Source organism: Microcebus murinus, chromosome 22 (genome assembly GCF_040939455.1).
Source record: "Microcebus murinus isolate Inina chromosome 22, M.murinus_Inina_mat1.0, whole genome shotgun sequence".
In the NCBI taxonomy this organism is placed as follows: Eukaryota; Metazoa; Chordata; class Mammalia; order Primates; family Cheirogaleidae; genus Microcebus; species Microcebus murinus.
Window position 1 is genome coordinate 12,685,162 of NC_134125.1, and position 15,444 is coordinate 12,700,605.

Here is a 15,444-nt window from a genome sequence, read left to right on the forward strand (position 1 = left end):
CTGATTGGGATTGTGAAGAACAAAGCAAATTTTCTTTTTGAGACAGGGTCTCACTCTATCACCCAGGCTAGAGCGCAGTGGCATCATCATAGCCCACTGCAACCTCAAACTACTGGGCTCAAGGGATCTTCCTGCTGCAGCCTCCTGAATCACTGAAACTACAGGTGCATGCCACCACACCCAACTAATTTTTCTGTTTTTTGTAGAGATGGGGGTCTCAAACTCCTGGCCTCAAGTGATCCTCCCACTTCGGCCTCCCAAAGTGCTAGGATTACAGGTTTGAGCCACTGCATTCAGCCACAATGTTTTTAATATAAGAATATTAAAGGCTGACCCAGGCTATTTTTGACTTGGAAGTGAAAAAGCATGCCTCTTTAAGGAAAATAATAGTTCATTCAGGCCAGACATGGTGGCTCATGCCTGTAATCCTAGCACTCTGGGAGACTGAGGCGGGCGGATTGCTCAAGGTCAGGAGTTTGAAACTAGCCTGAGCAGGAATGAGACCCCGTCTCTACTATAAATAGAAAGAAATTAATTGGCCAACTAATATATATAGAAAAAATTAGCCGGGCATGGTGGTGCATGCCTATAGTCCCAGCTACTCGGGAGGGAGGCTGAGGCAGGAGGATTGCTTGAGCCCAGGATTTTAAGGTTGCTGTGAGCTAGGCTGACGCCATGGCACTCACTCTAGCGTGGGCAACAAAGCGGAGACTCTGTCTCAAAAAAAAAAAAAAAAGCCGGGCGTGGTGGCTCACGCCTGTAATCCTAGCACTTTGGGAGGCCGAGGCGGGTGGATTGCTCAAGGTCAGGAGTTCGAAACCAGCCTGAGCAAGACCCTGTCTCTACCAAAAATAGAAATAAATTAATTGACCAACTAAAAATATATATACAAAAAAAAAAAAATTAGCCGGGCATGGTGGCGTATGCCTGTAGTCCCAGCTACTCGGGAGGCCGAGGCAGTAGGATCGCTGAGCCCAGGAGATTGAGGTTGCTGTGAGCCAGGCTGACGCCACGGCACTCACTCTAGCCTGGGCAACAAAGTGAGACTCTGTCTCAAAAAAAAGAAAAAAAAAAGTAGTTCATTCAATGGGGATATATGTGAGAACTGAAAGAAGAAAACATGGAGCTGGTTGGTGTTAAGCCAAGCAAAATCACAAGAGGCCTTTTAAATCATATGATGAAATCTGGACTTTATCCTGAGTTACTATTATTATTTACAAACAACATAATCATCTATGTAGAAAATTCAATGGAATCTCAAAAAGCTATTAGAACTTAGAACTTATGAGTTTATTAAAGTTATAAAATATAAGATCAATACATAAGACTCAATTCTATTTCTATATATGAATAAATGAAAATCAAATAAAAAAATATCAGTTACAGTAGCACCAAACATATGAAATACTTAGGGATAAATCTGACAAAGGATGTGCAAGACCTGTACACTGAAAAGTATATTATAAAAATGAAATAAATTGAAAACATAGTAAAGGTATATATTGTGTTTATAGGTCAGAAGACTCAACATTTTTGTATAGAAATAGAAATTGAGAAGATGATTATAAAATTCATATGAAAATGCAAAGGACCTAGAATAATCAAAACAACTTTGAAAAAGGAAGACAAAGTTGGAGGGCTAACAAACTAATTTTAAGCTTTATTATGAAGCCACAGTTATCAAGACAGTGTTGATACCAGTGTACAGATAGACAAACAGATCAATGCAACAGAGTAGGAAGTCCTGGAGTAGATTCACACATTTATGGATAACTGAGTTTTGATAAAAGTACAAAGGCAATTGGGTGGAAAAAGTATAGTCTTCAATGAATGGTGCTGAAACAATTGCATACATACGTGCAAGAAAAAAGATCTTTGGTCCATACTGACGCGCTATATAGAAATTAACTCCAAATGGATTATAAAACTAAATAAAATTTACAGTGATAAATCTTCTAGAAGAAAACATAGGAGAAAATCTTTGTGACCTTGGTTTAGGAAAAAATGCCTTAGATACAAAACCAAAAGCACAGCCCATACAAAGAAAAATTGATAAATTATACTTTATTCAAATTAAAAATGTCTGCTTTTTGAAAGACATTTAAGAGAATGGAAAGACAAGCAGCATATTGGGAGAGAATCTTTGCAAAATATGTCTCATAATGGTCTTGTATCCAGAAATTATAAAGAATCCCCAAAGGTCAATAATAAGAAAATGACACAATTTTAAAAACAGGCAAAAGATTTGAATAGGCACTTCACCAAGGAAGATATATGAATGACAAAAGAAAGATGCTTACTATCACTATTAGGGAGGTGCAAATTAAAACCATAATGAGAGACTACCACATACCTATTAGAATGGCTAACATTAAAAAGACTGACCATGCCAGGTGCTGGCAAGGAGATGAGTGACTGGATCTTTCACACACTGTTGGTGGGAATGTAATGGTATAAGCACATTGGAAAAAGTTTGGCAGTGTCTTCAAAAGTTAAACATACACCTACCATATGATGTAGTCATTCCACTCCTACATATTTACCCAAGAAAAATGAAAGTGTGCGTCAATACAAAGCTCTGTACAAAAATGTTCATAGCAGCTTTATTTTTAATAGCCCAGACTGGAAACAACCCAAATATCCATCAACAAAAGAACAGACAAACAATCCCTGGTATATGCAGACAATGGAATGTAACTCACTAATAAAATGAACTACTGACACATGCTACAACATGGATGAATCTCAAAATAATCATGCTGAGTGAAAGAAGTCAGACAAAAAGGACTATATACTTTATGATTTCATTTATATAGAATTCTAGAAAATGCAAACTCATCTAAAGTGACAGAAAGTATATCAGTGGTAACCTGGGGACAGAGAAGGGGTAAACAGGGGTTAGTGGGAGGAATTAAAAAGGGACACAAGAAAGCTTTTGGGGGTGATGGACATGTTTATTACTGCCACCATGATGATGGTTTCACAGATATATTTGCTGGTTAAAACATATTATGTTCTTTAAATATGTTCAGATTATTGTATATGAGCTATACATCAATAAGGTAGTTTTGGAAAGATACAATGTAAAAAATTGAAAGGCAAATAACATAGGGAAAATTCTTGCAAAATACGTGCCAGTTAAAAGCTATTCTTAATATCAGAGAGGTGAACACATACACACACATAAACCCACACACAAACTCAAAAGAGGTAAATAGGAAATTCAAAAATGAAATAGCAGTAGCATTTACATATGAAACATATGTAAATTCACTAATGATCAAAGAAGTAAAAAATAACAGTATACACCTCATTTCATCCACCAAATAGGCAATATAATAGAAAAAAGATACATTTTTTGGACAAGGACTTAAGGAAATCGTCATTTTCATATACTACTAGAAGAGCAGAATGGGTATGTTCTTTGACCAGTCATACCCTTCTGGGAATTCAAACAAGAGACTTTCTTTTTTGTTTGTTTTGTTTTAGCGAAAGAGGTGAGGCATAAGTACGTAGCACACGGAAGGAATATGACAGCAAAGATGGGAAACATCTGAAGGAGGTGTTGGACTTCAAGTAACTTTTTATTTCTTTCTTTTTGCTTATCTGTATTTTCTAAAATTTTTTGCAAAGCCTATTACTTCTGTAGTTAGAGGAAAAGTGATTTAAAACCTTTTATGTAATTTTAAAATCTTATTATAAAGTACTATAACAAAAAAATGTTAATATGTATATATTTCCAGAAAATAGATAAAAGGAATCAAAAACTTTAAGTAAGCTCATTTCTTTTACCTAAATAATTCTCAAAATTGTAAGCTATAACTGAGAATAATGAAAATCTATAAGGAAATAATTTGAAACTCAAAAATTGTTATAAAAATATTTAATCCCAGTTTTATTAATTCATATTTTTATTTTCCCTTTTATTTTTCTTACAAAAATAACAATTCATCATAGAAAAAACACAAAATACTATCTGTTCTCATTTTTTAAGGAAAAAGCTAAGTCATAGATCTACGGACAATACCTTTTTGTGTGTGGCACAAAATATACTGTATTGCTCAGATTCATTTTAGCAGCAATCTTTTTTTTTCCTCTTTCATAACTTCCGTCTTTTCAATTTATGGTGCACCTATGGAAAAAGAAGAGTAAAATATATAATTATAGGACCAAAATTAAAGAAATAATAATTGGTAACATGGTAGTTTTAAATGTTTGTAAATGTAATCTTCCAAAGTTAAAATTTAATCTTTATCTGTTTGTGGATGACAGATTTAAAAGGTAAGATATTCACAACAAAGACACATGCTACTTTTTCACAAGCAATACCTAGGAAACAAATATGTCGTGAGATTTCAGAATTTATGTTGAGGCTTCCACTGGTTTGTGTCTAGGGTATCTCAATAGAGACTACCGGTAAACAGGACTAATATGACAGTACGTAATAATGCTACTGATTCTCTGTCAGTAAGGCTTATATTTTGAATTGCTTTTCCAATAGGCATGATGATTTACACTGATTCATCTAGCTTCCCTTTCCCAGGCTCTCCTATAACTAATCTCTCACATTTTTGGAATAATGATTATTTTTTAATTATCTATTAAAGAAGTACATGCCCAATATAGAAAATCTGGAAAATATATCCTATTATGAAAAAAATCCATAATCCTAGTTGGGTAAAACTCCATAAATAATTTGCCATACTTTTCTCCATCCATGCACTTATTTCTTCATGCCCATATTTCTTTATTATGCAGCTAAGATATTATATTAATACATACAATTCCATAGCCCACCTTCTTTATCTAACTATATTGCAAGCATTTTGCCATGTCACCAATCACTGTTCACAATGGCTTAATGTCTGTCTTACAGAAGAAGCACAATTCATTCACAACCATTTCTCCACAATTGGAAACCGAGGCTGTATTCAACCCTTTGTTGAAATATTAATATCAAAAATTGTGTCTTGGGCTGGGCGCGGTGGCTCACGCCTGTAATCCTAGCACACTGGGAGGCCAAGGCAGGTGGATGGCTCAAGGTCAGGAGTTCAAAACCAGCCTGAGCAAAAGTGAGACCCCGTCTCTACTAAAAATAGAAAGAAATTAATTGGCCAACTAAAAATATATAGAAAAAATTAGCTGGGTATGGTGGCACATGCCTGTAGTCCCATCTATTTGGGAGGCTGAGGCAGGAGGATCGCTTGAGCCCAGGAGTTTGAGGTTGCTGTGAGCTAGGCTGATGCCACGGCACTCACTCTAGCCTGGGCAAAAGAGTGAGACTCTCTCTCAAAAAAACAATAACAAAAAAAATTGTGTTTTGAAGATCTTTGTGTATATTACTTATCTAGGTTTTAGGGGCTCTCTTGGGGATAGATTTCTAGAAGTATAGTTACTGGGTCAAAGAATGTAATAGTTTTAAAACATATATATATATATATATATGAATAATTTGTAGACACTTAACTAGTTTTAGAGATGAAGGCATTACAGAAAAAAAACAATTAGAAAAAAGGTATCAACTTTCATTTTCACATTTTTCTTGAGCATATCCTAATCTTCCTGCATGTCTATACTTATGAACTGAACTTTTTCATTATTTTTGTTATTCCCTCTGATTCTGTCTGTAGAATGCTTTAGATTAATTGGTAGCTAAAAACTTGCCTGAATTCAGTATCACATTTTACCTAACCACCAACCAGTTAGTAACTGAAATGTCCACGTATGTACCCTGCTAGTTTATTTTACTTAATTTTATTCTATTCTTTTTAGAGACAAAGTCCTGTTCTGTCACCCAGGCTGACGTGCAGTGGTACAATCATAGCTCTCTGTAGTCTTGAACTCCTGGGCTCAAGCTAGTCTCCTGCGTCAGCTTCCCAAGCAGCTGGGACTACAGGTACACATCACCATGTCTAGCTAATTTATTTATTTTATTTTTTTGTGTTTTTGTAGAGACACATTCCTGCTGTGTTGCCTGTGCTGGTCTTGAACTCCTGGCCTCAAGCGATCCTCCCACCTTTGCCTTGCATACACAGTGCTGGCATTATAGGCGTGAGCCACCGTACCTGGCCTCTACCCTGCTAATTTAGTCTGACTACAGCTTCACTGAACTAAAATATTCCTGGGCGACTTCCGGGGCCCTCGCTCTTGGGGCCCCAGAACCTCGTCCACGAGTGTATAATAAAGCCACGTGGTTTGGCCCCTTAAAAAAAAAAATATATATTCCTTATGACATCATATGAGCCCTAGTTGCTAAATTTCTAAGAAAGGAGTTTTAAATAAGGTATTTATTAATTTCCTCATGACCTAATTTTAAATGTAGGAGACGTTCACTCCTAGAAAATAGTTTTCTCATGCTAGAGACATGCATGCTTTGTATTTTTTTTCTCTAAATACTTATTCGCTTTTACATAATTTTCTTAAAATGCATACTGTCTCCATCTTTGGTTGCATAGCTCTATAAAAAAATGTTCTAAAAAAAACTCTCTAAGACTTCTAGGAATTAAACCTCAGTTTTATCTTTTTTTTCTCTTTTTCCTATTAGAATCCTCCATTGCTATTGAGACTGGAGACAGTATTCCTGAAGTTCATCCATTCAATCAACCTAAAGGATGTTTTCAGTTTTTTTTCCATTTGACCACCCCTTCAATAAAGAAGAATGTCTCCTGGATCCCATGAAACTGTCTACTGTTTTTCCAAATTATTCTGATTATAGTTCTTCTTTTCTTTGATTCCTAAATGAATGTGTTCCTTCAAGGAATTGCCATGTCCTCTGGGTGACTGTAAGCTGCTATCTTAATTTCTGTCCACTTAATGGTTTTATTTATTTATTTATCTATTTTGAGACAGAGTCTCACTCTGTTGCCTGGCTAGAGTGCCATGGCGTCAGCCTAGCTCACAGCAACCTCTACCTCCTGGGCTCAAGCGATTCTTCTGCCTCAGCCTCCCGAGTAACTGGGACTACAGGCATGTGCCACCATGCCCAGCTAATTTTTTGTAAATATATTTTTAGTTGGTCAATTAATTTCTATTTATAGTAGAGATGGGGTCTTGCTCTTGCTCAGGCTGGTTTCGAACTCCTGACCTTGAGCGATCCACCCACCTCGGCCTCCCAGAGTGCTAGGATTACAGGTGTGAGCCACTGCACCGGGCCCACTTAATGGTTTTAAATGATACTATGTCACTCACTAAACATTCCTGACCTCTATTTTAATCCCAGTCTTATATTTACACATATCTATTTGGTTTCTTCCCTTAGATGGCTCACATATACTTCACATTAACTTTGACTCTTCCCTGTCCATTGGATTCAATTAATCTCCAATTTTGCTTCAAATATTTCTTTTTACCTGTTTTTCACTTTCTATGTCTATGGGATTCATTTTCTCTCTCTGCTTCTGTTCTTTCTATAATCATCTTTCTGAGGCATAGTTCAGATAATATCACACCTCTACTCAAAATCTGTCAGTATCCCTACTTCCTACAGGATCAAGAATAACTTTACCTAACTAACCTTCAAAGCTGGCTTCAAACTACTACTCTAACTTAAATTCTTCAACTCTATAATCAGGAAAAAATGAATTATATTCAGTTACATTTTCATACAGACTTTGTATTTCATTTTATACTTTGTCTTTGCTTATGTTGTTTCTTCTGCTTACAATGTCCAAATCCCAACTATTCTCACGGTCCATCTAAATGTCACTTCTATAAAATTTACCATTTTCTCCCTTTGATTCAGTTTTAAATACACATATTAGTATACTCTAACCAGATAAGTGCTTCTTCAGAGTACAGTACATGTCTAAGGCCATGTTTTGATTAATCATTGTATCCACATAATATTTTCTTTAAAAAACAACTTTGAGATATAATTCACATATCATATAATCCACCCATTTAAAATGTACAATTCAATGGTTTTTATCATATTCACAGAATGTACAATCATGAGCTATTTTTAGAACATTTTCATCACCACACACAAAACCCCCCAAACCCTTTAGCCCTCACTCCTTCCTAAGCAACCACTAATCTACTTTCTGTCTCTATAGATGTCCTCGTTCTCGATATTTCATATGAATGGAATAATATGACATGTGGTCTTACATGACTGGCTTCTTTTACTTAGCATAATGTTTTCAAAGTTTATCCAATGTGTAGCACGAATCAGTATTTCATTTCTTTTTATTGCCAAATAATATTCCATTGTATGGAAACACATTTTGTTTTCCCATTTATCTAGTGATGGACATTTGGGCTGTTTTCACTTTTGGCTATTATAAATAGTGTCACTGCAATCATTCACGTACTAGTCTTTATGTGGACATACACTTTTATTTCTCTTCAGTATTTATCTATGAGGGGAATTGCTGGGTCCTCTGGCATTTTTATATAGCAGACACTCCATAAAAATCTGTTGAAATCTCCTTCCCTTTGCTATTTTTCCATTTAGTTCAATCTTAGAACTAAAAATGATTATTCAAATTTATCCTTCCCCCAAAATGTGAACAAGGATATTTTTTCTTCCAAATGGATAGCATTTTAAGAATTAACTGAAGATGAAATGATATGCATATATTTTTTTTCTCTTTTCTTTGACCTCCTGCAACCTCAGGTATTACATTCACAATGAGAACTTAGAACTGTGCCAAGAATGTAGTATTTCAGGTCTTAGGCCCTGGGGCCAAATAAACAACCCAGCTAGCTTGGAGTAGAAGATTTCATCAGACATGTGCGACTGAAATCATTTTCCTTACTCTTTATTCTAAGAAATGGAAAACTTCCAATAGTGGTAATCAAGTAAATTATTTCTCACATTCTAACTTAATATAAGAAAAAAATACTTGATAGAAGGAATATCAATATTTTAAATAAGTTCCCTTTTCCCAGAAACTTTAAGAAAGATGATTCATAGGAAGATCGTAGTTGTCTCCCAATGTTTTAATGACACTTCTTCAACAGTAAACCAGGAGCCAACTAACTTGAAAACTCCATAATATTACAGCATTAAGAAAAGGAGTAAGAATCAGAGTATTTCATACTGGAAAGAATTTTAAAGATCAACCATTTCAATTCCCTTTTTTTTTTTATACACTGAATCTTAGGAAGGTTAAGTATTACATCACACCAATGGAGCAGTGTTACCCCAGGTTAAAATCCAGGATTTCCAATTTCCCACCTCAAAAGCTTTCTCCTGAATTGCACTCCTAAGTCGTACTTCAAAAGATCAAAAAGTTTTCCTAATTGTTATAGGTTACAGGATCGTTAGGAAAATTTTACTTTAATAAATTAGACCTAAATCTAATAATTTAGATTTAACTTAAAAAAATAAGGTTGGACTTCATTGTCATTATTTCTCCCAAAGATTTCATAATACTTAAATATATAATGGTAGATTCAGTTCTTGTGAGGCCTGAAGAGTAAACAAATTTGGAGGCCTTCTCTAAGAATATAAAATTCTTACATATAACAGGTATAAGGCCTTAGAAGGGGCTGGTACAAAGAAATTTATACCTATTATTTCATTTTCTTGCTCCCAGAGGGTAGACTGAGGCAGGCAAAAATCTTCATTTTACAGTAGTAAAAAAATGAAGTATAAATAAGCAATACAACTTTTTCACAGTCATACAGTCAGGAGTAATCCAGTGATGGTTTTTCCCTCCTCTTCCTACCACAGAAACCTTCGTATGGACTTGAGAATTGTCTTTAAAGAAAGATGGAAAAATTTTTGGTTAGTTGTTGCTACCGTCTGCCACCAATATTTAACTGTTATTCTGAGGTAAGAAAACTGCTTTTATGGTACTTTCACTTTGAAAATGAAACTAGACGATAGTTGCTTTTTATGCCACTATGATCATATAGCCCATTGTGATCATATATCCTAGCATTTAAGAGCTGAAATGGGACCTTAATGATCATCTAATTTCTACTTAGCAAATACTGCAGAACTGGCTGCGTTTTTGATTACCATAATAATGATAACCTTTAGACTACCCCTGGGTCAAATGACATTAAATAATGTGAAGAAGGTTCTTCTAGTCACTCTTTAAGACTTTATCTATGTATGCTAAACAGCAAAAATATCAATTATTTTGGTTTCTTACAGAATATTATTTTCTTCTTCCTTTTTTAAAAAAAGAAATATAGGTTAAAGAGACAGATGGGGAAGGAGAGGCCCCTTGGATCTCTTAAATTTAACACTATTTTTGTTCTGATACTCTGATATGAGGACAGCTATCTGAAATCTATTATGCATCCATTTCAGAAAAAATGGTACTTAAAATTAAGTAATTGGTCTTAAAATTAAAACCAGTACAAAAATGGTGCTGATGTGTCTATATAAATTCCAAATTTTTCTAAAAGATTAGACCAGGCTTTTGAAATCTTCATTTGTACTATAACTTAATTATATATATTGAATATATGCTATAAAGACTTTAACTGTAATGCACAATGATAATTTGTTCTTAGTCAGGGTTTCTCAAACTTGATTAATATTCATTCATATCCTTTATTTAAAAATTTCTCACAGATTCCCATTTTCTTAAATTAATTTTAGTCATTCACATTCTTAATTTATTAATGTATTCATTCACTCAGCAAATATTTATTAAGTACCTAATATGTGTCCAGTACTAACAAGGCTCTGAGGTTCTTCCCTACACTCATAGAACTTACATTCTAGTGGAGAAAGACATAAATACTGTTATGTCAGATATTAATAAATATTAAGAAAAAAATTTAAATGAATAGGGTCAGTGTGCAGGATAGATCTTTCTGACATAGTAACAGTTGAGCAGACATTGAAGGCTGAGGAAGAAGTCAAGGAGTAAGCCCTAAAGATACCTGGCAAGGAAGAGCAGTCCAGGCAGAGGCAACAGTGAGATTATTTGATGTACTCCAGGAAAAACCAGAAGGCCAGCATGGGTGGATCAGAATGACCAATGGGGACATGGCAGAAGAAGAGTGAGGGCCTTTCATTACATGGTGAAGACTTTGGATTTTATTATAAGTGAGATGGGAAGCCACTGAAACATTTTGGGAGAGAAGTGACCGATGTATTTAAAAGGATCACTCTGACTATTCTGTGGAAAACAGATTGTATGGGAGCAAGGCTAAAAACAGAGATACCTACAAGACAGCCATTGCAAAAGTCCAGGCAAGAAATAATGGCAGTCAGTACCAATACGGTGGTGGTAGTAGAGGTAGTGAGAAGTGGTTGAATTCTGGAATAATTGAGAAGGAACAGCCATTTGGGCTTTGCTCTTGTGCCTGGAATATGAAAGAAATAGAGGAGTCAGAGATGACTCCAAACCTTGGGACCTGAGCTACTAAAAGATGCAATTGCCCATTTATAAAACTGTAATAAACCTCTTAGAGCTTTTAGAGAACTTATATAAAACAAATTCACAACCTCTTTCCAAATCAAGGTTAACAACACTGTTTCAATATGACAGATATTATTTTGTTGATACAAGAACTTCAAAAACAAGTATCGCCCCATTTAGCACGTGTCCTGTTGTTTAGCATGGCAAGCTTACTCGCTATGTGATGGCTTCATTCTCCCACCACTTCACCTATACTCTAAGAACGCTCATTTGTATAACCTGATTTAATGTCCTCTGCCCTTTACAAGGTGAGAATTCAACAGTTACGAATTAATTCAACTTCCATTTCTATTCTTTTCTCATTTGTCTAAGACAATTCAAGTGGTACCACTTGGAACTATGGTAAGCACAAACACAGGCCCAGAAATCACAGCAAACCATAGAATTCTTTGGTAATAAAGTGGTCACTCAAGTGATCCATGATATATTATTTTTTAAAAGAAAATCATTTTTAAAAGAAAAATCACAACAGTTTAAAAATCTCACAGAAAACTTTGAGATATATTTGCATGCCTTCAAATTCCCAGGGGTCCATGGGTCTACTTGAAAACACTGGAAAATGGAGTCTTACCCAAAGTGGTTGAGTTACAAAGGTTGACATTTAAGGCCAAAACTGCATACATTCAAATTACCCTTGAAATTCCCAGTATATGTGGTTTTGTTTATAAAATTCTTTAAAGTAATTCTCATGCATAGTCAAGTTTGGGAACCACTAAGTTAGCTGAAGGAAAAAAGAGAAAAGTCTAACTATAAAAGAGATGCTTAACCTTTCTTATGACAATGAACTCTTTGGCAGTCTGGTGAAGCCTATGGACTTCACCAGAATAATGTTCTCAGAATAATGTTTTAAATTAAAAAAATTAACCACTTAGGAGCTGGCCATTGTGGCGCACACTTGTAATCCCAGCTACTTGGGAGGCTTAGGCAAGAGGATTATTTTATCTTCACGACCACCAAAAATTGTCTCTGTGGTGCTCTGAGCTTTCAAGATTCAAAGTCCTGGGTGGGAGCATCCAAAGTCACATGTCTACATGCCAGCTGCTGGGCAACTGGAGGAATATCTACCTGTACTTCTTCTGCACCCAGAGCAGAAAGAAGAACACTGCCTCCCACTTACCCAAAATAGGACAGTGTTCAAGTGACAGGTAAGCACACTATAAATATCCACTCATTAGTGATCAAGAGCAACAGCACAGCTCAGAGGATAAGTGATAAACTTGGATTTAGAATGTTCCAGTTTCTAATACTGTCTCCTTAATTCCCTCCAACCTGAGTAAGTTTTATCTGTTTAAAGCTTCTTCTGTATTAACAAACTATTCTCATGTATTAACATGAGAATATGTATTCTCTCTGTATTAACAAACCCTTCTCATGATAATAAAAGCAATAGTTCCTGAATCAGTGCTCAACTATTCTTTCATTCTTTTATTCACCATTTACTGGATACTTGCTGTGCTTATGATAGTGTGTTGAGTGTTGAAGAATACAGAATGATTTGTGTTCACGAGAAACTCTACCCAGAACCAGTGAATGTTGCAAGTACTATGGAAGTTCAAAACAGGGAGAGAGAACATCTCACTCTCTAAGGAGTTGGGGATGAGGATGGGTAGGTAACTGGTGGCTTTGTGGAAGAGATGACACTTGGATTACTCTGTAAAGAACAGGTAAAATTTTTATAGGAAATGATGTGTGCATAAAATTGGAGGTTGCAGCATATTAGGAAATGATACATTATTTAAATGGTTGTTCTACAGATTTGGGAAGGGACTCTTTGGAAACAAAGCTGGAATAGTCTACTGGGTCTAGATTGTCAAGGAGCTTGAATACCATGCAAAGGATTTTAAGCTTTTTTCCTACTGCTGATGAAAATATTTTAAATTAGGCTTTAAGAACAATACTCTAGGCCAGGCACAGTGGCTCATACCTGTAATCCTAGCACTCTGGGAGGCTGAGATGGGAGGATTGCTTGAGCTCAGGAGTTCGAGACCAGCCTGAGCAAGAGCAAGACTCCATCTCTACTAAAAATAGAAAGAAATTAGCCAAACAACTAAAAATAGAAAAAATTAGCTGGGCATGGTGGTGCGTGCCTGTAGTCCCAGCTACCCAGGAGGCTGAGGCAAGAGGATCGCTTGAACCTAGGAGTTTGAGGTTGCTGTGAGCTAGGCTGATGCCATGGCACTCTAGCCCAGGCAAGAGAGTGAGACTCTGTCTCAAAAAAATAAAAAATAAATAAATAACAAAAATTAAAAAAAGAATACTGTAGTTGTATGGAGTAATATACACTCTGGACTGGAAACATTTTGTTTAAAAATATTACACACGGGGGGGAGGGGAGGACATTTATTGAAACCTTAAAATCTGTATCCCCATAATATGCTGAAATAAAAAAAAATAAAAATAAAACATAATAATAATGATGAATAAAGAAGACAGCAGGAAAAAAATACTACACACACATCATAGAAAAAGAATTGGAAGAATATAGATGAAAATATTAATTGTGATTACCTTTGGGTATTGGAAATATAGGGATTTTTTGTTTTCTTTTCAATCTTTATCTTCTACATTTCCTCCATGAAACATATATCACTTTTGTAATGAAAAAAGTAAATTAAAAATATTTTTTAAAGATTGACTGGAATAGAAGGAGATTAGAGCAGAGAGGTCAGGTTAGGCTGCCAAATGAGAAAGAAGGATAGTCATATTCTAGAATGTTGGCAATAAAATTGAAAGGAGAAGGCAGATACCACATCGTGGTTCCATCAATGTAGATATAAGAAAAACGTGGTAGGAAAAGCGAAGAGTCAGCAGCTGATTGTCTGTAGAGCCCAGAAAAGACATGGGCATCAAAGCTAGCTCTGGGGCTCTAAGAACAAGGACAGGCAAGATGTTTGTTCTATGAATAAAAATAAGAGAATTCTGTAGAAGAAACAAGTTTAATGGGAGAAAGATAATGAGTGTTTTCTAGCCTCACTTTAAAAAGCTACATGGATATCCAGGTAGAGGTATACAGCAAGGAGAAAGAAATGGAAGTTGGAGTTCAGGGGAAATGTTGGAACAAGACCAGATCTGGGAATTGTTTGTATAAGGTACACAAGAAGCTCAAGAAGGTGATATGTTAACTAATGCACAGACTGCAGAGGGAAGAAAAGGCTAAGAACAAAACCTTGGGAGGATATCTCCAAGTTGAATTCTTAGTGAATGCTAGGCAAATACTAAGTACAGTATCATATTTTTATCATTAGGCATTTACCCATTTAACATATAATCAAAAGGTTAAAATGACATCCCTAAGTCCAACAAATTGAGATGAGTAGTCAAACCAATACTAACAGAAGTAAAATTTAGATTATTATATTTTTTAAAGATAACTTTGTTTTTTGCTTCATGGCATTGTAAAAAAAAAAAAATTCCTTGTCTTTCTGTCTTTGGAAATACATTTTATAAAACTCTATGCAGTACAGTAATAAAATGAAATGAACTTTTACTTGCTAAAAGTAATCTATACCTATACATTTTATAATTTTTTAATATTCTCTTTAGAATTAGAATTTTTGAATGGATCTAAGAGGGACTCAAGGAGGTTAAGTTGCTTCTAAGAAGTTTAATAGTAAATGACTTGGTACTTGCCATTATCGTCTAGGTTGAATTCTTGATTAAAAAATACTTGCCAATTGGGTAGCACTGTGATATAATGGAAAGAACTCTGAACTGGAAGACAGAATTCTCAGAATCTAGTTCTACAATGGCCCCCAAATAGCTCTGTGGTATTGATAAGGTAACTTAATTTCTCTAAGCCTCAGTTTCCTGGTCTTGAGGCTGGTCAACAGTTTCTAAGTTCCACTTACACTCCTACGTTTTGGCATTTGGCTCAGTTTAAAAAAAAAAAAATCTTTTATCCAAATTCACACTAAAACTACTGAGTTCAATTTATAACTAAAATTTCCAACAATCTTTAATTGTTCCAAAGTCAATTAAAAGAAAAACTCAACACATAAACACCTTTAGCCTCTACAAATTGTACCTGTCTTGGATCACCACATACATGAAGGGC

The 15,444-nt window shown here is 35.2% G+C and overlaps 1 protein-coding gene across 3 annotated transcripts in view; it reads right to left on the minus strand.

Annotated features, from left to right (window-relative positions):
* TAOK3 (TAO kinase 3) overlaps nucleotides 1-15,444 on the minus strand; it is a 173,403-nt gene that overhangs the window by 83,770 nt on the left and 74,189 nt on the right. For 2 of the 3 annotated variants that reach the window (XM_012756477.3, XM_012756478.3), the window contains exon 2: nucleotides 4,028-4,132. The gene's annotated coding sequence lies outside the window, so the exon portion shown is untranslated. Of the gene's footprint in view, nucleotides 1-4,027; nucleotides 4,133-11,137; nucleotides 11,158-15,444 lie in introns of those variants that run through there. The other variant, XM_075996609.1, reaches the window with a different exon arrangement.